Below are 24292 nucleotides of genomic sequence, written 5' to 3'. Positions count from 1 at the left end.
CGTATCAGCATATTGCTAGGATTGAGCAAGTTCTTACCACATTTTATCATTCTACCGTAGGTTCAGAACAAATTAAGCTTAGGGTGTTTCCTTTCACCCTAGCCAATAAGGCAGCATTTTGGTTAACTGCCCAATCACCTAATTCTATAGACTCATGGGCCAACCTCGTTTAATTGTTCATGGAACAATTTTACCCACCATTGAAGACAGATGAAATGATTCAAAAGATTCATTTCTTCCGCCAGAATCCTCATGAATCCTTTTCAGAGGCCTGGAATCGTTTCACTGATTTTCTCATCGAGTGTCCACATCATAACCTTGTGAAAGACACGCTTGTTCATGCCTTTTTCAAAAGGCTTTTACATCACCATAAAGAGGTTCTTGATATAATGACTGGGGGTAGTTTCCTTAGTAAAGGTGCCTCAGAGGCTTATAGGTTTTTAGAAGATCAATCTAAGCATCAAAATAAGGGGGGTAATGACATCCTCCGCTCCAATAATTCTTCTTCCACAGTTAAGGTTGCCAATATGTTTGAGGTTAAATCTGATCCCGAGCTTAGAACTCTAATCGAATCTCTCACTAAAAAGGTATAAGCCATTTCTATTCAACATAAGTCTACTCCTGTCATGAACATAAACACTCTTCCATATAATTTCTGTTATAGCATTGAGTATACCGACTCCTATTGTCCTCTCCTCTATGAACAACCACCCGCACAGCCGGATAATTTTTGCTCCATAAATAGAGAACCTAACCCATCTTGGAGACAACACCTTAATTTCAGTTGGAGAAATAATCAACAAGTTACACCTCCGGGGTTTAATAATCAAAATGTTAGGCCAACAAACAATTACAACCAAGCTCCACCGAGACAAGGACAAGGACAAGGTAATAATAATAATTATAATGCTAATAGAGGTATCGTTCTGGTCAATAACAACTATCGCAACTCACTCGTTAATAATCAACATGAGATAGTTCCAGTCACACCACCTGTGGCCACTACACTTTCACAACCAGATCATTTCGAAGCCTACATGCAGGCTAACCAACAGAATTTATAATCCATTAATCATTAGGAAAGTTTTTAAAAATCTAACGATAAACCTACCTTTTCTTGACGGTATTAAAAAGTTACCATAACATGCAAAGTTTCTAAAAGAGTTGTGCACTACTAGGCGGAAAACAAATATACCAAAAGACGCCTTTTTAACTGAACAGTTTCAAACTCTATCTGAACATAATGGAATCATTAAGTACAAGGACCCTGGTCGTCCTACTATACAATGCACCTTGGGGGATACCCACACGACGACTGCGCTATTAGACCTGGGGGCGAACGTTAACTTACTCCCTTATTATCTATATAAACAAATAGGTCTACAAGAGATGCAACCAACTAAAATGATATTGCAATTAGCTGATCGTTCTATTAAGTATCCTAAGGGTGTTGTTGAAAACGTGCTTGTTAAAGTTCAAGATGTTTACTAACCAGCAAACTTCATTATCCTAGACACAGAAGTCGCTAACGACTCTGTTCTTATCATTTTAAGGCATCCTTTCTTGGCCACTGCCAACGCACTCATTAACTTCCACGATGGTTTGATGTCCATGTCTTTTGGCCATCTTTCTGTTAAGGTAAAAGTTTTCAAAATGATGAAGCAATTACCCGATACGTCTAAAGATGGAGAAGTTAGCATGATCGAGAGCTTGGCTCAAGTTAAGATTATTTCAACAATATGTTTCCAGAAAATATGATGCACCAATGCCTCTCCTTCGGAAGTTCCGACTTCGATGATGACTCCTACTTTTAGGAAGTCAATGCCCTTCTCGAGTCTACTCCTATCTTAGATCCCTTTGTAGCTCCATCTTCCGAGTTTGAAGACCTTTTATCTAAACAAGTCTTCACTACTCAAGACGAGGACCCTCCGGAAGCTTTTTTACCCATTCTTCCCACCCCTGTGCTTAAACCTCTTCTTGCTAAGTTGAAATATATCCATCTTGATCCGAATGGTAGTCATCCAGTTATCATATCTTTTCAGTTATCTACTGATGAAGAGGCATGCTTGATTAGGGTGATTAGGGAACATCGTTCCACAATCAGTTGGTCCCTAGACGACATTAAGGGGATTGACCTTGGTGTATGCATGCATCTTATACATTTGGAGGATAATGCAAAGACTTCATGCGAACCTCAGCGTCGCTTGAACTCTACCATGAAAGAAGTGGTCAGGGAAGAAGTCTTACGGTTACTCGATGCAGGTATCATATATCCCATTTTCGATAGCGAATGGGTAAGTCCTATTCACATAGTCCCTAAGAAATCGGGGGTTATTGTTGTTCGTAATGCTGCGGGTGAATATGTTTCCACGTGAGTTCTTATAAAATGGAGGATCTGTATTGATTACAGACGCTTAAACGCTATGAACCGAAAGGATCACTTTCCTTTACCTTTTATAGATCAGATGCTCGAACGTCTAGCTTGTCATGCTTATTATTGCTTTTTAGATGGCTACTCTGGCTATTTTCATATCATTATCGATCCTGACGACCAAGACAAGACTACCTTCACATGTCTTTCGGGAACATATGCTTATAAACGGATGCCTTTTGGTCTCTGTAATGCTCCTGGTACCTTCCAGCAGTGTATGCTTCATATCTTTAGTGACATGGTGGAGCGCTTTATGGAAGTTTTTATGGATGATTTTTCTATCTATGGAGCCTCTTTCAGTGAATGCCTGTCTAACTTTTCCCAAGTGTTGACACAGTGTGAGAAGAAAAATCTAGTCTTAAATTAGGAGAAGTGTTATTTTATGGTAAAGAAAGGAATAGTGCTAGGTCATATTGTTTCTAGTGACGGCATAGAAGTAGATAAGGCCAAATTAGATAAAATAGCGTCTCTACCTATACCACGGACTATCCGTGATATTAGAGCCTTTTTAGGCCATGCAGGTTTTTATAGACGTTTTATCAAGGATTTTTCTAAATTTGCTAGGCCTTTAACTAATCTGCTTTTAAAAGATACCATATTTGATTTTAATTATGACTGCAAAAAGGCTTTTGAAACTTTAAAAGCTGCTTTAACATTTGCACCAATTATACAGCCTCCCAATTGGTCTAAACCTTTTGAGCTTATGTGCGATGCTAGCGATTATACTGTTGGTGCTGTGTTAGGCCAGAAACTAGATGATAAGTCAACCGTGATTTATTATGCTAGTAAAACTTTAAATGATGCTCAACAAAATTATACTACTATTGAAAAGGAATTTTTAGCTGTGGTTTATGCTTTAGATAAGTTCCGCCCTTATTTGGTTGCTTCTAAGACCTTAGTCTACACTGACCATGCAACTCTTAGGTACCTTCTCACCAAGAAGGATGTTAAACAGAGATTGATCTGATGGATTCTTCTCCTGCAAGAGTTTACCTTAGAAATTAAGGATAAACGAGGGGTCGAGAATGTAGTTGTCGATCACTTATCTAGACTAACTAATGACAATGATAGTGATTCTGAGTCCATACCTGATTCTTTTCCTGATGAGCATCTTTATTTTATTTTTTTTGCACCTTGGTATGCCGACATTGTGAATTATTTAGCTTCTGATATTATTCCTGATGTTTGGTCAAGAAATGAACATAAAAGATTTTTTGCCAGAGTTAAGCTTTACTACTGGGATGAGCCCTACCTTTTTAAGTATTATGCGGATCAGATTATTCGTCGTTGTATTCCTCAGTGGGAATATAATAAAGGTTTATCCTTCTGCCATGACAAAGAGTGTGGTGGCCATTTTAGTGGTATGAAAACGGCAGCTAAAGTTCTGCAATGTGGTTTTTATTGGACTACCCTTTTTCAAGATGCCCAAGTTCACTACAAGACGTGTGTTCGCTGCTAACAACTAGGGCGTATCACTAAACGTAATATGATACCTTTAAATCCCATTATGGTGGTAGAAATTTTTGATGTATGGGGCATTGATTTCATGGGTCCTTTTCCTATTTCCCATGAGTTTATTAATATTTTTGTTGCCATGGACTACGTTTCCAAATAGATAGAGGCAATGGCTTGTCGTAGCAATGACTATAAGACAGTTGTGTTTTTTGTTAAGGAATACATTTTCTATCATTTTGGCAACCCTAAAGCCATCATTAGGGATGGAAGAACGCATTTTTGCAATAGATTTGTTGCTTCATTAGTGAAGAAGTACAGAGTTACCCATAAGGTGGCTACTCCTTATCATCCACAAACTAGTGGCCAAGTAGAAGTCTCTAATAGGAAAATTAAAAAAATATTAGAAATGACTGTAAATCCTGATAGGAAAGATTGGTCTAAGTGTCAAACTGATGCCTTATGGGCATATTGGACAGCTTTTAAAAATCCTATAGGAATGTCTCCCTTTAGACTTGTGTTTGGAAAACCTTGTCACTTGCCCGTTGAATTGGAGCACCGTGCTATGTGGGCTATAAAGAGCCTTAACTTCAATATGGATGAGGCAGGTGTCAAGCGCAAATTACAATTAAATGAGCTTGAAGAAATTTGTAGCAATTTTTATGATCTCGCGAACGATTATAAAGCTAACATGAAATGTGTTCATGATAAACAGATTTTGCGTAAAGAGTTTGTGGTTGGTCAAAAGGTTTTACTTTACAACTCCCGTTTGCATATTTTCCCAGGAAAATTAAAAATCCGTTTGTATGGTCCTTTTCTGGTTACTGAAGTCACCCCTTACGGGGCAATCACCTTGGTAAATCCCAAGGACAATAGTACCTTTAAAGTTAATGGCCAACGATTAAAACATTTTCACTAGTTAATGTCCCCAGATATGGAGGATGTCCTTTTACAGGACCCTGTCTATGAGGATTGACCTTTGATGTTGGGTGTACTTTCTTTCATTTTCATATATTGGTGAGTGCACCATTCAGGTAACCGGGCCCTCCTTTGGAGTGTGTGGCTATAAGTACCGGATCTTAAGTCCACGTTTAACGTAAATCACGTTTTCTACTCTTGCATGTTTTCTCAGTTTTTGAGTCATGTTTCTCTTTAGAGTGATTTATGTCTTTATTGTTTTATTGTTTTCCTTTATATTAAACTTATTCATAAAAATAAAAATATATTAAAACCCTATAAATAGTAATCTAGCGAGTCTTGGGAATCTGACTTTAAAAAACCTACGTTTTTAAAACAAATTTTCTAAACTATGTTTTCAAAAATTTGTTTGGGGGTGGGGTGTTTGGTCTTTCCTTTCTTAATCACTCAACTTTCTATTCTTGTTGTTTATGTCATTTAGTCGTATTTTGATTCAGGTTGACACTATCTATAAATCTAGATTTCTTATGATCATATAACTTATGTCATTTACGCATTTTGAGGCGTTTTCCATCTTTTTATATGTCAACCACGGTTAGATTTAAGTTTTCTATAGATCATTGGATTGTACTTTCTTTTCTGATCATTTTCATAGCTCATTCGCCAAAATCAGACCGTTAACGAATCAGGAATTTTAGTTTTAATTTTACGAGGCATAGGACAAAATGGGTATTTTGGAATTTGTTTTGGGCTTGGGCCCGAAAGGTTTACCCTACGTACGCACGTGTTTCACATGTGATTTTCCAAAAACCAAAACAGAGAAAGAAAAACCCTTCGCGAGTTCTTCTTCTCCGCTTCCAAGAACATCATCGACCAAAATAAATAAATAAATAAAACAAAAAAACAAAAAACAAAAAAAAAACAAAACATAACAACCACCGTGACCCACTCCAAATTTTCGATAGATTACACTCTTACCCACCTTACTTCACCCCAAATTCAAAACCCAAAACCCAATGGCTCCTCCCCCAGCAAAGATTCTTCTTGAACAAGCTTTTACCCAAACACAATTTCACCCCTTTTACGGTGCCAAAATGGTTATTAGGAAGTGGCATAGTTTGTAGTATTCTCAGGAGGCTTTTTATCACACTGAGTTGGTGTATGAATTTTATAAAAAGAGGGAGGTTGATGGTGGTCTGGTTTTTGCTAAGGTGAATGGTAGTCGGTGGGAGTTGACGATAGAAGTTTTGTCTGAGATTTTGGGAATTGACCAAAGACCCATTATACTCACAATGCAGGAGTCTCAGCTTAGGGGAATCGAACCCTTGATAAAGGAAACTGTCTTGGAGGGCGTTTACAATCCGAACTCGCACTGTGTTCGTCAGACGTCTCTGAGATGGAACCAGCTGGCCGTGGCTCAGTGGGTTGGTAGGAATGTGATTGCCACCATGAAATCCAATGACATCAATTTGAGTTGTCTGCACGTTCTCTGGACCCTTCAGAATATGAGGTATGGATTATGCATACTTGAATTTTTGTTAAATGATATTAAGGCTATTGGTAAGTCAACCGAACCCTTCCCTACTTTGATTACAAAGGTTATGATGTATTGGGGAGGTGTTCCGAAGTCTGCTAAGATTAAATTGAAGTTGTATGAAAATGCACGTATCTATCGGGAATGCATTAAGAGGGATAGGGATTTGCCAGAAGCTAGGCATTTTAAGACAGCACCGGATGAGGAAGACACCACGTGTTTTGATGCGGATGCTTTGGAAAGGGCTACTACGGATGTAGCCCGCATCTTACTACTTCATCGTGGCCTGCGAACTCTCCATACTTAGTATGAGATGATTCATACAGGTCAACGTTCTCTGAATGACCTATGTGAGGCTATTTAAACTAGGCAGGATATCGTTCTCAGTAACCAAGCGAAGCTGCAGGAGAATTTTAAGTTGCTCAGTGATAGTTACCAGGGCATCCAGGCAAACATGGAGACTCTCGTCCAAAGAAACAAGGAGCGTTGGGAAGCCATGGATGCTTTTATGAAGGTACAGTTCACGTTTCAAGTAGAAGTTCTATGACGATTGCCACCTCATGAGGCTTCTTCTTCCGCTGACTCTTACAGGCATGAGCATCGTAGACGTAGGACGGATGGCTCTGGACCATCCTCATCTCGTGGCTAGTTGTTGATTAGATTATTGTTGTTAGGAAATTTCCCTGTTTTAAGTAGAATAATTTTTATTCCGAGTTGTTAGTTAAGTAGTTAATATTGAATTCTGTATTTGATTGTTATTTGAATTTCAAGTTAATTTAATTTTTGTCCGGAAATGCTTTCTATTTTTCATGAATCCCACCTTCCCGACTTGTTTGGGGGTGGTATTAGTTGTTTAAGCATTGTATTTTTCCATATCCACTTGTTTTTTAAGTTAAAATTGCAAAGTTGTGAGAATATGGGTTATGTGAGCATGTTGCTAATGTGGTATAACTATAGTGAGCTACTTTTGGGTTGTGCAACCTCAGAAGTTAGAAATTGGATGATTGCTGTTTTTATTTTCAGGCCTAAAGCTATTGGTTTGATTTTGGAGTCTGCACCTTATCTGTTTCTAGTTTTAGATTTAGAAATTTTCTTTTTACATCATCCTGCCTTAACAATTTAGGCAACTTGTGGAACTTAGATTAAGAAGCTAGTCCTCTATAAATACATGGTTAGCTCTAATCTTCTCACTTTCACCTCTAAACTTCTCACTTTCACCTCTAAGTTTCATAACACAGCAAACACTCGGAGCGCTCCCACACCCTATTTACTCTATACTCAGAGCGCACACGTGCCTAACAACCTGGAACACGAGTCTGAGTTGAGCGCACCCGCGCCCATCCAAAGGCAATTCTGAGTGCGCCCGCGCCCTTACCTTAATAAGCCCTCCAGTTTTTTATTTTTTCTAGGGTGTTCCGAGGATACTTCTAGGAGTTCAAGAGTGTTTGGTTACTATGAAATCACCTAGAATCATACCGGAGCAGTCCTTCGAAGATTTGTTCGCAAGTGACACGTATGGGTCTTGGTTCCGCGACTTAATTATACAGGCAGGATGGCAGCCTCTAATGGTGCATTCTGATGAACTGTATTCTCCTACACTTACAGCTTACTTCTATGATCATTGTAAGTTCTTTTATCGAATGGATGGAAAACAAGTGTTCTCTGTCACCATTGGTGATGAAACAATGGACTTAACCAAGTTCTTATTGGCCTTTGCTATTGGACTTTCTATGTCTGCTGAAATCCAAAACTCATGAGGCTATTTGGTTGATAATATGTATGTCTACAACTATGAGTTTTTGCATGAGACCTATGGGACAGGGATTTTTTGTGTCGAGGACCAAGGGCAATATAACGCAGCCCTTGGTAGCTTGTCCCTTAACGTGGGCATTGTTATGTTCTTTATAATGCTAAATATCTTAGGGGAATGGCATTTTTCTTCTACGAATGACACCACTTGTGACGTTTTTCTTGCTTTAGCTGAGAGATGTATGCTTTATGACCTTCCTCATACCTTAGTGTCCAGTTTAGCACAAGCCCATAGTATGAGGCATAAGTACCTTCTTATGCCTGTCTTGGTTTCCCACATAATGCTATGTTTCTTTCTTGAGTTTTGTATCCATTTCACAGATTAGGTTAGGGTTGACATTGTGAGACCCACCAATTGCATTATACATTCATTCCGTGCAATGACTTGTCGAGGGTGGAGGCTACAACCTAATTGGGTTGCCCCTTACACCCCATCTGACCAAGTGGCGCTTAATAGGTTAGCAAAGATAGATGATAAATGGCGTAAGGCCTGGCAAATTGTCATGGCGTGGCAGGATGCAAAGGAGTCTCATTTCTTCATAGAAGAGGAGGACAACGTTTAAATGAGGGATATGAGGTAAGTTTTACTTTTTGTTAGTCTGATTATGTCCCAAGCAATTTAATTTTTGTTATTCCCATAATGGGTGAAACTCATATAGAGTTGCGTCTATTTTTATTTTATCTATATTAGAGCATCTGTAGGTGGTGGTAGCATACTCTTCATATTTGAAGAAAAAGTTTGAAGAAGCTGGTCGCAAATTTCGACCAACTCTAGGTGGTCGCAAATTTCACCGACAAAATTCATTGTAGACCCCACCCTGCGCGACATTAGTACTGGCGCGCGTCAATACTAATGTCGTGTGTTATGCTTAATAAAATGCTGCGCGATAGTTCGACTTTAGTTATTTCACAACTTTTTTTTGAACTTAAATTTCTCTAGTTCTACCAAAACAATGAATTCCGATGACGAATACGTCTATAATAACCAAACGCGATGGAGTGGTGACGGTGAGGAAGAAGAAAACAGTGGTAATAGTACATACGTTTGGAACAATCCCATTAGTGATCTAGATAATGAACCAAACACTTCTAGAGCTGTAAATCAGGGAGCTGAGGCTAACGATCCATTGCTGCTTCAGTATCAGCAAGTCGATTTTGAATTTCCTGCTGAGGCTATTGATTTCAGCTATCTTAGGCCGATGTCTATGAGGTGTCATGATAGGCATGTCTCAAGAGTTGTTCTTAAACAACAGGTATGTATTTTAATTTCATATATTAGTAGTAGTAGTAATTAATTTTAGTAGTTAAATACATACATTTTTATTTTTATTTTTTTAATTTTAGTTTCATTTTGCGTACATCAGAGATTCGTTATGTATCGGGTTCAGTGCACTCCACGTGCGCTTAAGACGTGGTGGGATGATATTAAAAAATTCGGTGCACTTGACCATGTTATAGATGCAATTTTAGCGACTCCCTTTGGTCATCTAATTGGCATACCTTACAATAAGACTGACATTCATGGAGTTATTAATGGTTTAGTTGAGAGATGGTGGGATAGTACACATACTTTTCACTTCCCTCAGGGAGAGTTGGGCTTTACTCCACTAGATTTTTGCATGATATCTGGTTTGAGTATAGGATTAGGTAATCCGTTGAGATGTAGCACTAAATTCCAGAGTTGTGCCCAAATGATGACTTTCTTCCCTTGTCTAACCGAGGAGTCATATGACAGTGCTGGTGTTAGGATATCTGGTATCAAGGCTGCATACATTACACCGTTGACTACTAATTCAGGGTTGCAGTTTTTGATAAATTATTTGTCACTTGATTCTGATGATGGTCAAGCACATGTTGATGAATATGTAAGAGCTTTATGTATGTATTTGATGGGCTTCTTCTTTTTTCCTTCTGGCCATTCCACGATTAACTTGGGGTATCTAGCCAACTTTGAGCACTTGCATGAGTTGGGCGATATTGATTTTGGTGGAGCCATATACTGTCATTTGTTGCATTGTTTAGATAGGGCTTCTCGATAGACTGGTGTTGTCAGTAGTCCCCAGATGGGAGGGTTTGTCATTCTCTTAAAGGTATGGTTTTATGAGTATTTCCGTGCTGCAAATCCTATCCTCACAGAGTATACCGATGAGAGGCCTAGGCTCAGGGCTTGGCACGGACCTCGTAGAGCTCATCAGACCAGTGAGATCAGTCATAACATAACTTCTGTCTGAACCCAAATTGAGCTTAGCACACAGGCTTTTATTGTTTGGAGGCCTTGGAGGACATCTGTGCACATCGGCGTGATTGACTGTAGATACGCATTGATGATTTCTCATAGGAGGATGGTATTCACTTGTGGGAGTGATATGGAGTGGTATTTAGGGGATAGATGTTACAGACAACTCACACCATGCTTTGGTATCCCCCCTGATCCGCCTACCCATGTATCAGAGGCTAAGGACATGACCTTAGAGCAAGTCATCAAGAGAAACGTGCATTGGAGTTGGTGATAAAATACTTAAGTCCGAGGTCCACAGTCCGAAGACCAAAGTCCAAAGTCCGTATAGTCGTCCATTTAGTCAAGTTACCTTACTCACGTGGGTTTGGTAGGATAGGTCGAGTAAGGGATCATCCAAACCTTAGGGCTCGGCAAGGTTCACAACTGGAATTACAACTTTTAGTGAGTAGGATTTTAGGTTTTTTTTAGTTGGTTCAATTAATTTAACGAAAATGTAAATAATGTAAATTGCTAACGGTGATTTCGATGTAAATAAACAAAGATAGAAAAACAGGGAGAGGGTTAATCATGCTCATGCAAGAATTATTTTTTAACAGTTTATATTACCACATCACTACAGCTCTAATTCGTCTCGAGTTCATAGACAAATCCGAGACGACATCGAGTATTGATCCCTAGCGAAATGCCCACATCTCTGAGCCGCATCGACTAGCATAAGAAGTTGAACTAATATTTCATTTCTGGAATATCATTTCAGCTCCTGGCTCGATTCTACATTAGCTGGACAAATTGGAAAGCTGTCTGACACCAGAGAGTCGCGCGCGAGACATTTTGGGTCTCGCGAGACCGCTCGAGCATCAAAGATCTAACTTTTGTGCATCCTCGATCATTTTGGGACCGGATGTCTAAGCTACACCTAATTCCTAAGTAGTGATTCTATAATATTAAAGAGTCAATCTGGATTTTCACACAAGCAGCATAACCCTCCCCCTGAGGGGGGGGATTAGCTCATGGTCATTGGAAGAATAATTAAACTGGTTGTATACATTAAATAAATAAATGCAAGACAAAAATTAAACTGGAAAAGAAATGACTTTCATTAAGAAGAAAATGACTTACAATATTAAGTCAATAAATAAAATAAAAGGACGAATTTAAGTCTTTGAAATGAAACTAACTGACTGCTAAGCGGAGGCTAAAGCATGAAAAATCTTTGAAGGAGAATATCGAAGACCCCTCATATATATAGGCTAGATGGCTCGTGAAGCTTTTAATTAGATTTTGTCCTTTTGTTGAATTGCCAGACTCAAAACTTTGAAATACAAAGTTTTGGTTTTACCTGGTTTAATTTTAGCTTTTGTCTTTTTCTCCATATCAAACCAAAATTTGTTTTTGGTTTTGTCTTGTAGCCCAATTCAATTTAAACTTTGAATTGGTACATGTCTTCTCACATTGCAAGGTGGCACAAATTTGTGACCATCTCTTGCCACCTGCCTATGATGACTCATCATGCCTTTTGGGCCCGCCGAGTGGGTCCACTTAGTGTGTCCAGTGGCGGCGCTGATATTGGCATTTTTACAACTTTCTGTTTTTGCATAGAGTTGGTCGCCCTGGTCACTCTGGCAGTTCACTAGCCAATGTCGGCATATAGATTTATCAGATGTGAGCTTCAGAAGTTTGCTGTTTCTTTATATGTGGACCCGTTCTGCATTGGTTTTGTTCTTTTGGAAACTTCGGCTCTAGTCAGGCTTTGTTGAGCTTCACTGGGGTTGAGTGGGGAACTTCAAATATTCCAGTATTCCCGTACTTCGATGCATGTTTTATCATTATATTCATGTTAGCTGCGAAAACCTGCAAAAGTACGAAAATATAATTATTACATGATTATTAAACACATAATCGATCAAAATGCTATGTCTCTCGGGGTTTAATATTACAGTTTTTGGTGCTTATCACACCACCCCCAAATAGCACTTTGCTTGTCCTCAAGCAAAGAAGAGACATTAAAATAATAAGTGGTCAAAAATGTGTTATCCTAAGCTAAATCTCATTTCGCAGAGTGCGGTTGCATTGACCGTATGCAACAAGGCCTTGAACCACTAAGAATTCCCTAGTGGATGAGTTATAGCCTCGTGAGAGTTTTCCAGAGAAGATACTCACAAACTTCGTTTATACTACAACGACTCAGTAACAAAGGCCTGTTTCCTGAAATAATCTCAGGTATCTAGACATCTCACTAGCGGGAGAAACAAGGATTTAATTCTTTCGAAATTCAAGTTAATATATATACAATAATCAAAACATCTATGTATGAGCATGCATGCAGTGATCTTATAATGAAATGTACGAGCAGGGCCGTTTCTAGATCCTTTGGATAGCGTCCTTAAGTAGGTTCTCACAGGTATGTGTCGAAACACAATTTCTCTCTTATTTTTCCACTCAAGTTTTGCTATCTTCAGTGTGCAGTGGGCACATGTTTCCTCACATACTCAATGACAATCAGAGGAGCCGAGGTTGAAAAGTCACAACTACTACTTATTATCACACTATCCTACTCCTAATTGAGCTAGAGGTCTTTATTAGGTGTTATGGGGCTTAGGAGGTAGTGTAGAAGAAAATGGAATAGAAAATTCAAAAAATGATAAGTATGAGAGAATAAAGTCTTCGAGATATTTATACTAGAGAAATCCTTATTTTCTTTCCTGCTTCTAACATGGGTTTCCATACTTGGATTTTTCAAGCTTTTGTATTCCCTTTTGATTTGATTTTTTGGGGGGGAATTCTAATTTTGATAATCTTTTGATTTTTTGGAAACATATTTCTATTTTGCTTTTTCTTTTCTTCTGAAACAGGTAACTGATTTTGATTTGGAACAAGGTTTTTCTTTTCATTCTTCTGCGCTTCATCCTATTTCTCATACTCATCATCTAGATAGGCTTATTTATTTGTGGTTAATAGATGGGTAATGAATTTTTGGTGAAATAGAAAGGGTTAATGAAAGGTTCAGTGGGGCGACTAGCGGTAAAAAAAAATTTACAGGTGTGAATTTTTGGCTATATCGATCCAAAGAAGGCCTAAATTCTCACCTAGGATTTGGGTAGTGATCAAGTAAGTAGATGTATGAACTTCTCTATTCGGAAAAACTACTCCTCTATGTCATTACTCACATATCACACATTTTAAGGCCTTTTGGTTAGATTCTTACAGGATATGGAAACTAAGTTGTCTAACCGTAGGTCCCAGAAACTTACTGTTGTGTACATTTAATGATAGTCAGTGCATGAATACTCATGAAAAGATGTAAAAACTATTGCATACGTAGTAAATTTAGTTTCTAAGAACAAGTCCTAATTCTGATGCTAGGGTGAGATTTCTAAATATTTTTCATCACAAAAAAGGAAACGAGAATTTGTCACTAAATACGTTTATTTAGACATAAGGTAAACTATATACAACTATACATGCTTAATTTTTGCGAAAGGTTCTCACCACCCCCAAACAGTCGGACGATGTGTCCTCAAAGTGTTAAGAGGAAGAAAGAGTATACCTGAGATGCTTTGAGCAAAAATATAGCTGACATCTTCCACATAAATTAATTGTAACACACTATATATTATACATCATAAAAGTGAAAGCACACTGTTAGATTGGCACACTGTTAGGTTATTTATTTATCTCACATCAAAACATAAAACAAATATGTACATGCATCAACTCACATTGCCCCAACCTTGAACTGGGGGATAGTCCATCCTTGCCTCGTCCTTGTAGAAATGTCATTCCTTTGAATCACGCCAATCTATCATAGCTCTCCAGACTTCGCTCCACTTCCTCTTCTTTGCAGTGTCCAGATTAGCTATCATTTTATCATCATTAAGGAAGGAACGCACTTTCTTTAGATACCTTGCAGGGCGTCGCCATGTCTGAAATTGCAAGGAACGAATGATCTTGTTGGTTGGACACATAGAGTCGACCTTTACCCAGTCCTGAAAGGTGGCCGCAAACTATGGGAAGTATGTCCTCACTATCCTGCATGCTATGACTGGCAAGGTGATATAATGTTGCCGAAAAGACCGAGCCTTCTTTAGGTTCTCAATTACTAGGTCTGTGATGTCGAAGGCGGTATGTTGCTGGGCTAGTGCATGGAACGTCTTGCAAGCTGACTTTGATGCAGTGGAAAAATGTCAATCCCCCATGATGTTCAGAAGAATAAATAACATGGCAGTTCTAACATTCATGGTCATACTGGCAAGTGGAATAGTAAAGTCTGGCCATCGGCCAGCTACGGCACGTTCCCTGACCTGGGCAAGGCCATCGCCATAACGGGCGGCAAATTTTTCCCAAGAATAGTCGTTAAAGTTGTTTTCTACCATGTATTGGATGGGGATGTCTGGCTGAAAGGGAGGAAGGTCTAGAGCCATAGCAACTGTTGGCTCGTAAAAAGAGTGTCGGGCGTTACCAATACGGATTGTAAATCCGTTCAAAGGGAAACCCTGTACAGTAGGTATATTTTCCATATGATCGTAAAAATAAGTTGCCAAACCTAGGGAGTATGTCTACTCTGGGTGTAGAATAAGAGAGTTCAACCGACTCAAGTGATGTAGTTTCTGAAAAGATGGCCATAAGTAGGAGAATTCAGCAACGAATGGAAAGATTGTTCTGGAATCATCTTTGGAGCTTCCATTGTAGAAGATGTGTGAAGAAAGATGCTACCTGTTAGACAAAGGTAAACAAATATTAGAATATGATGAGAATAATTAAGAAAAAACAAATTACCATAGGGAAATTTCACTATATTTAAAAAAACTAAAAAAAAATGACAAAGAGCATAAAATTGCAAAATGTAAATTGTGTCATGGGCCCAAGTAACAGCGAGGATCCTTTTGTGAAAGGAATCCATTTATAAGATCTTCGATGCCGTCAATTCTGGCAACAGCTCGTTGCATAATTTCACTCTGTGTCTGGTAAATCTCGGCGTGGTTCTCTATTATGAGAGTGTGATTTGCCGAGAACAGGTTGTGACTGTGCAAGAATTATGCTTGTTCCTCTTCCTATATTATCCGCAGGTCGTGAAATTCAAGGAGACTGGTGATGATAATGTTTTGAAGTTTGTATAATGTCATTAGTCCTTGTTGAATTAAACGAAGGCCTTCCATAGGATTAAATACATTGCTTAATGCATTTTCAGTGAAGATGTTGTCAGCGGAACAAGCTTCTTCGGTTTCTGTACTGACATGGTTTTTTGCAACGTCGGGATTCCAAAAACCGTTCATGCAAACTGAGTGAATGGTAAGAATGTTAGCTATTCTAAGAGGTGTATTAGGAGAACTACTAGAAAAACCCCAACGTATCATGATAAGTGTCACAATGGTTGGCAAAGGAGCTGCCTTTTTCCTGGCACGTGCGATAGCATTCCAGATAAATTTAATAATGCAAAAATCATTGCAGTTAGTCTGCATGACCCATAGTAGATGGAGGAGGGGCTTTGTTATTTCGGAGGTCTTAGACGTGCCGAAAGCACATTATGAGCCAGCCATTGGATCACGTGATAATTGGTTCTTTTTTGTAAGGATCGGCCGATAAACAAAGACGGTTTTTTCCGGTTGTATTCACCATGAAGGATAGTTGCAAACATCAGATTTCTGATATTGTCGAATGGTGAATCCTGAAGATGTATCCCTTGGTTTGTAATGGGAATTTGAACTACCTTGGAGATAATTTCCATAGTCAATTCACACCGTGATCCGTTTTGTAACGCAGAAAAGAATTGCCCATTTTGGAAATAACCGTGTTTATAGAACAACAGGACCAATTCTCTGGAAAAAAAAATGCACGTTTATGATGTAAAAGAGGGTACCATCCTCGACGTAAAATTTCTGTGTCAAAAAATGGATGAAAAAGACCGTTTTGGAAATTTTCCATAAAATTTTGCTCGAGCACGAAAATTCGAGTGAGGACCATTAAAGATGGAGGGCTAAAGAAAAAATTTAGTGGAAAAAGGGAAGTTGGTATTTAGGGTGTCTATCCTTGTTATAAATACGCACCAATCCGAAGATGTAGAAAATACGGATCGAGGTGTCACAGGGTAGTTAGACCACGTGTATTTTCTAAAATACGGCACAAAGTGTGGATGAGAAGAATGGGGCATGTGACTACAAGGAGTGCCCTTTTTCTTTTTTTTTTTTTTTTTTTTTTTCATTTTTTTTTTTTTTTTTTTGGAAAAGAAATAGCGTAAGTAGAAGGCAAAGGAAGATGTAAATATATTATTACAATAAGATGTAAGAACGTACAGAGGATTGGAAACACATCATAATGATACGTGAAATAAAATACAAACCTAAATATTATATAGAATTATGTGCCACATTAACAACATTACTATAATAAAACAACCGAGCATGAAGACTTGAGTAGCATATTCAATCTGCTGCTGCTCAAACTTTTCTAGTGCATCCATGAATCTTGAAACTTGGAGTGATCTAAAACCGTTTTTTAGAATAAAAAGTGGAGAGGGGAGAAAGTGAAAGGAGTGAAATGTGAAGAATGTGTTGAACTTATTTATAGAAGAAAATTGAGCCGTTTTCTGACTGTTTTCTGACCGTTTTTAGATGCGATTTCATAACTGTTTTCTGACCGTTTTTAGGATACGATTTCATGACCGTTTTTCAAAACGTTGGTTTACGGTAAAATTTTGTCGTTAATTGTGACGTTAAAAATATATGTATATATTTTTATATATCTATATATATTTTTATTACTAATATTATTATATATGTTTCTGCCTATATAATATAATATTGGAGATAACTAATATACTATTCGACAAGGCAGAAATTTTGGAGAATGTAAGAATTAACAGACGTCCAAGATTCGAAAATAAAATGAAAACACGTAAATAAAATATCCGACATAAATAATATACAATAACGGTGAAAATAAACTATCTACTGAGAATCCTTGGGGGCTGCATGAGAATCTTCAGGGGCTGCAGAAGAAGAACCAGGAGTCCTACGATGTCGTGCAGGACGAGCTCCTGTGGAGGCTAACTGCTCCTAGATATCACCCAGAGTATCCAACACCTGAGCCTGAAACTGATGATGGTTTGCCATGAACATTCGTTGGAACTTGTTCTGGCGAGTAGTCATCTAGTCCTGAAATGCATTCATGGAAGCTCGCATTTTCTGCTGAAATTCGCCCATGCTGTCTGTCATCGCCCCGTGGCGAATGGTCATATCCGTCCTTAACTCGCCCAAGGCATGCTTCATCGATACCTGGCGAGTGTACATGTCTCTCATGCCACTGTTCATAGCACGCAAGGCATCCATAAGGTGACTCATCTTACTCATAGCAATCTCATCAAAATAGGGTGGGCGAGATGGGCCTACGTTAGCGTGCTCAGCAACCATTGGTGTTGTGGGTTCCCAAGGGGTCAGTATGCATTTCTTGAAGACAAGCATATTCTCATATTGTGGTATGGGGAGTAGCGGGTGGCGCGATTTAAAACCCAAATTAATCATAACTTGCGTTACAAGAACGGCAAGAGGGGCTGACCTAAGAGTGGCATGTGCAATAATATCAAAAAGAAAGGTAACTATGCAGAAGTTACCATTTCGCTCCTGGAGGATCCAGAGAAGTTGGAGGAAGGTCTTGTTGATGTCCGAGGGCTTCGAGGTGCCAATGACGTTCTGTCCCAGCCATTGAGTCACCGCCAGCTGGTTCCATCGCACCGAGCGCTGATACGCGCATTTCCCATCTATGTTGTACTCTCCCTCGATTAGCGTGTCAAGCATTAGGTCATAAGTCCATGGGTACATGGACTACTGCTGAGTCAGTACGTGGTCGACCAGAGGAATTCCCGTGATCCCGGAGATCAAAACAGGTGTGACTTCGTGGCGCACACCCTCGACGATAACCCAAAAATGGTTGCCATTAAAGCTCCCATTGTCGTAGAATTTCATCACCAAATCCTTGGAATAAAGCCCGCCATTAGCATATAACAAGTACTCCCATCCTCTAGAGTGAATTTCATTATCAAAGAATGGAGCAAACATCCCATTTTCGAACAAATTTCCAAAAAAATTCTCCACACAAATTCGCCTATTTTCGGCCATCACTGGTCTTAGGGAGAGACTGGCTATTGATTTATGATGAGGGGGAGATGGGACTTGCTAACGGAAGGGAATTGGGGTCGGAGTTATAGGAGTCTCACGCGAAACCTGGATATAACGTGGGTTGTCTCGTGCGAGACCTAATTGAGAGGGGATAAGATCCAGAAATTTGGGAAGACGAAGTATGTGATGGTGACGCATGTGGTCAGGTTTGTCGGGTTTAAAGGGCCCGAGATTTTGAGATTTGGTTGGGCCAAAAAAATTTCCCAAGCCCAAATCAACCCTAAAGCCCAATTTAAGCCTAAAAAATTTAAACGCTCACCCACAACTCGTTTGGACTCCGAATTGGATGAATGAGACATCGAAATGATCGGCACGAAAAATGCTATCCAATTGTATGAGTCATTCTCAAAGGTCATAAGAGTTTTGAAAAGAAAGGGGGGTGTTTTCTTTATGTACAAGGGAAATTACGTGAAACACACCGGATGTCCAAAAGAGTCACCATCTAAATTCATAGGCAACTGCCATGTCGGCTCTGAAGCGAACCCAACCCAGCCAGACTGTGGCTTTACCTCTATGTATTATGGGGTTAGGGGCAGGACGGTTCCATCCTGGACCGTGCGCTACGGTCTAATAATATTTCCCTTATTACATAAGGCTATCCTCAAACCGCCCCAAAGGGAACTTAAAGTAACCAATTCTAGGGGTTGATCTGGTGGAATCCATTGCCCATTTGTGTTCCAAGTTTGTAACATCTGAGGTTGAACACGAATCTTTATGTGCACAACTTAATGCACGGGGAATTGGTTTATAAAAGGCAACAATATATACATATCTACAAGGTGAGTCTTTTAACGTCAGATCCTCAAGACGAATCGAGTCTTTTAATGTCAAATTCTCAAGACGTGTGTGAGTCTTTTAACGTCAGATTCTCAAGACGATTCCCAACCCGTGGGAGAAATGGTGCGGCAGCGAAGATTATCCTGCGCAGCTGGTGTCAGACAAAAGTATACCTTAAACTGGCTAATATCGGATAGGAAGTCAAGACCTTGACAGAAGGGTGTTTGGCAATGCATACACCACCCTTTTCTTCGCGCGCGTCATTTACGAGCAAAAGTACTATGACCATTCCCTATTCGTGATGAGTGAGACTTACACCAAATGATTAGCTAAAGTTTGCGAGGCAGAGAATAGAAAAGAGAAGAGAAGGAAGGAAGTAAAATTTTAGGCACCCATCGTTTACCGACTGGCACGTTTGCTTGTGTTGTAGAAGACATTTATACTCAATTCTAAAATAGAGTTTCCGTGGACTAAGGTTCCGGCACTTGCAACCACACACTTCAAAGAACTTTTGAGATCATAAAATAGAAGATGGCCCGGCTACCAAATGGCGTACCCTGTATAGAAACAAGATTGAGTACACCAAACGAAATATCTAGTCTATGTAGACTGGATCCTGAAGAAGAGTCTGTTCAACATCTGGGGAGCGTAATTCGTGGTAATGTTTTAGGCGTTGTCCATTGACTTAAAATTCGTTGTTATCTTGTGGATTAAGCAAAGAGATTGCCTCATAATGTGTCACAGCTGACACAATGAAAAGACCAGACCATCGTGTTTTCAATTTACCAGGAAAAATGTGTAATCTGGAGTTGTACAGTAAAACCTTTGGCCAATTTTAAAATCTTTATGCAAAATGTGCTTGTCGTGCACTCTTTTCATATTAGCTTTGTAGGATTTTGAGAGATCATAAGCATCACTCTGAATCTCCTCAAGCTCATTTAATTACAGTTTTCGCTTCTCGCCTGCCTCGTTGATATTATAATTTATGCTTTTGATGGCCCAAAGGGCACGATGCTTAAGTTCAACTGGCAGATGATAAGGTTTTCCAAAAACAATGCGGTAAGGAGACATCCCTATAGGTGTCTTAAATACTATTCGGTATGCCCACAAGGCATCTGATAAGCGGAGAGACCAGTCTTTTCTTGATGGATTGACAGTTTTCTCCATAATGGACTTTATCTCTCTGTTGGAAACTTCCACTTGGCCACACGTTTGTGGGTGATATGGAGTAGCAACTTTGTGAGTAAATCCATATTTTTTCATTAAAAACCCAAAAAATTCATTACAAAAATGTGTACCCCCATCACTGATGATAGCCTTGGGGACACCAAAATGAGAGAAAATGTTTTCTTTTACAAATTTCACGACAGTCTTATGGTCATTTGAGCGACATGCGAGTGCCTCAATCCATTTGGACACATAGTCCACAGCAACTAGAATGTAGAGAAAACTTTGAGAAATCGAAAAGGGTCCCATAAAATCAATGCCCCAAACATAAAAAAATTTCCACAATCAAGATAGGATTTAGGGGCATCATATTGCGTTTTGTAATTCGACCTAGGTGCTGACAACGAATGCAGGCTATGCAATGTTCGTGTGCATCGCGAAAAAGGGTAGGCCAGTAAAAACCACATTGTAACACCTTGACCGCAGTTTTCTTTCCACTGAAATGACCTCCACAAGATTGTTCATGGCAAAAGGATAATACGTCGGTGTGCTCCCAGTCGGGAATGCAGCGATGAATGAGTTGGTCAGAACAATACTTAAAGAGGTAGGGGTCATCCCAGAAATAATATTTTACAGTGGATAAGAACTTTTTACGATCGGGACATGACCAAGAGGAAGGAACTTCCTCAGTAACTAGGTAATTAACGATATCCGCGTACCATGGAGATGAGAAAATAGAGTACAAATATTCATCTGGGAAGGAATCACAGATGGCTTCAGAATCATTATCAGTGTCACCAACCAGCCTTGATAAATGGTCGGCCACGACATTTTCGGTTCCTTTCTTGTCTTTAATTTCTAGGGTGAATTCTTGCAAGAGAAGGATCCAGCGGAACCAATCGCTGTTTCGCGTCCTTTTTCGCGAGTAAGTACCAAAGTGCGGCATGGTCAGTATATACGACAGTAGATGATCCAACTAGGTAAGGGCGAAACTTATCCAAAGCATAGACAACAGCTAGGAACTCTTTCTCAGTTGTTGTATAATTATGTTGAGCGTCATTAAGAGTTTTACTAGCGTAGTAAATGACAATGGGTATGTCATCACGTCATTGGCCTAGTACGGCGCCAATAGCAAAGTCGCTAGCATCACACATCAGTTCGAATGGTTGAGACCAATCAGGGGGTTGAATTATAGGAGCGGTAGTCAGGGCGGTTTTTAGAGTTTCAAAAGCTTGTTTGCAATTGTAATTGAAGTCGAATACCGCATCCTTAAGCAGGAGATTGGTTAAGGGCCGAGCAACCTTAGAAAAATCCTGAATGAATCTCAGAAACCCAATGATGTCCTAAAAGGCACGGATATCACGAACTGTACGTGGGAAAGGTAGCGAAGTAATTTTAACAATTTTAGCTTTATCAACCTCTATCCCGTCTTTCAAAACAATATGACCTAGAACAAGTCCTTTGGTAACCATGAAATAACATTTCTCCCAATTAAGTACCAGATTTTTCTCTTCGCAACACGTCAACACCTTAGAAAGGTTGGATAGGTATTCGTCAAAGGAATTTCCATAAATGGAAAAGTCATCCATGAAGACTTCCATATAACGTTCCACCATATCACTGAAAATGTGGAGCATGCAGCGTTGGAAAGTGCCCGGGGCATTGCAAAGACCAAAAGGCATTCATCTGTATGCAAAGGTTCCAAAGGGACATGTGAAAGTTGTCTTTTCTTGATCGGCGGGATCGATGACAATTTGGAAGTAGCCGGAATAGCCATCAAGAAAACAGTAGTTAGCATGACCGGCTAAACATTCTAGCATCTGGTCAATGAATGGGAGAGGGTAGTGATCTTTACGCATTCTAGCATTAAGTTTGCGATAGTCAATGCAAATTCTCCATTTTAATGGAATGCGAGTGGAAATGCATTCACCATTTTCATTCTGTACAACTTGAATGCCGAACTTTTTAGGAACAACGTGGACAGGACTAACCCAGTCACTATCAGAGATAGGGTATATGATACCCGCGTCAAGTAAACGTAAAACTTCCTCTCTCACCACCTCTTTCATGGCGGGGTTAAGGCGACGTTGCGGTTCTCGTGATGTCTTTGAGCCGTCATCGAGATGTATACGATGCGTGTAGATGTTAGGGTCTATTCCCTTGATATCATCTAAGGACCACCCGATAGCGGAGCAGTGTTCACGAATGACACGAATCAAACGTGTTTCTTTGTCGGTCGTTAAGTGAGCCGAAATTATTATAAGGTGACTACCATCGGGATCGAGATGTACGTACTTCAAATCAGAGGGTAGAGGTTTTAAATCTGGAGTTGGAGGATTAGGGATTAAGGATTCGTGAGCGACCATCTCTTCAATGGAAAAGATCTAGTCCGGTTCTTCTGGATCAGTTAGTACCGCAGTAGTAGGATCAAATAGTGGTACTGACTCTAATAATGCATGGACATCTTTGATGTACAAGTCATCGTCAAACTCAGGATTATCAAAAGAAAGAAATTGGTGTACCTCGTCTTCGGAAAAAGAGTTTGTGAAATAATCGTGTGCCAGACTGTCAACCAAGCTAATCCCACCCTCTATTATAGGATCGGGAAATTGTTTCATTAATTTGAACACGTTGAGTTCGACAGAAAGGTTCCCGAAAGACAACGTTATCGAACCATCCTGACAATTTATGAGAGCGTTAGCAGTTGCAAGAAATTGACGTCCCAAGATGATAGGTATGGAATCACATGCCACTTCGGTATCTAGAATGACAAAATCAACGGGGTAGTAAAAATCTTGGACCTTGACTATGACGTTTTCTACTATGCCCTTTAGGTACTTGATGGAGCGATCCGCGAGTTGTAGAGTCATATTGGTAGGTTTTAATTCATGAAGACCTAACTGCTTAAATAAGTAGTAGGGAAGTAGGTTAACACTGGCACCTAGGTCTAAAAGTGTGATAGCGGTATACTTATCGCCCAACGTGCATGGTACAGTTGGTCGACCTGGGTCTTTGTATTTAATCACACCATTGGTAGTAGTGATTGAGGGAAACTGCTCAGTGAGGAATGCTTGTTGAGGAACATTCGTACGTCGTTTGGTGGTACACATGTCCTTCAAAAACTTGGTATGCTTGGGCAAATGCTTAAGCGCATCTAGAAAAGGTAAGTTTATGGTCAAATTTTTGAAGGTTTCACGGATCTCATCGAAATGTTCGTCACGTTTGTTCTTTGCCAAACAGGCAAGGAACGGAGCTTTTGGGCGGAATCGCATATAAGGATCAATGGCGTCTTTCCCTAGGGACGTGGGTGTAGATTTGGAAGGAACAACTTCGTCCGTTATAGGTTGCGAGGTAGGAGTTGGAAGGACGTCAGCCGTGGCTTCCGTCAATTCTTCATCTGGCATACGTATGTTATTGTCGATGGTTCGGCCAGAATGAAGAGTGGTGAGGGCATTTACCTCACCCTGGCTTGGATTACTAGATCCTGATGCATTGTTGAGTTCAAAGGCAGTGTTCGTAGGCTTAGGGTTTGGAACTGCTTGGCCAGGGAACACACCTTTTTTACTTTTATCTTGTGCTAACAGCTGAAGAGAATGTTGGATAGATGCTAAGATTTGATTCTATTGATTCATGTAAGTCAGAAAAGTTTCAGATGTTTTATCGGCAGCGGATTGTACTAGTGGAGCAGTTGGAACAAGTTCACGGTTATTGTTTACAGGTTGATTTTGGTAGCCATATCCTTGATTAGCAAGAACAAGGTTGCGGTTGTTTTGATACTCTATATTTGCGTTGTT

General features: G+C 39.6%; 1 non-coding gene and 1 pseudogene across 1 annotated transcript; one reads left to right on the top strand and one right to left on the bottom strand.

The window, feature by feature from the left end:
• Positions 1 to 212: 212 nt before the first annotated feature.
• LOC147494401 (small nucleolar RNA R71) lies at positions 213 to 319 on the bottom strand. Its single transcript, XR_015200627.1, has one exon. It is a non-coding gene; the product is annotated as a small nucleolar RNA R71 (small nucleolar RNA).
• Positions 320 to 6093: 5774 nt separating this feature from the next.
• Positions 6094 to 24292, top strand: part of LOC147494400 (protein DETOXIFICATION 33-like) — a 55309-nt pseudogene continuing 37110 nt past the window's right edge.

The sequence above is a fragment of the Coptis chinensis genome, chromosome 6 (genome assembly GCF_015680905.1).
Source record: "Coptis chinensis isolate HL-2020 chromosome 6, ASM1568090v1, whole genome shotgun sequence".
Classification (NCBI taxonomy): domain Eukaryota; kingdom Viridiplantae; phylum Streptophyta; class Magnoliopsida; order Ranunculales; family Ranunculaceae; genus Coptis; species Coptis chinensis.
Note: the sequence above shows the minus strand (reverse complement) of the source record. Positions and strands in the feature narration are given on the sequence as shown.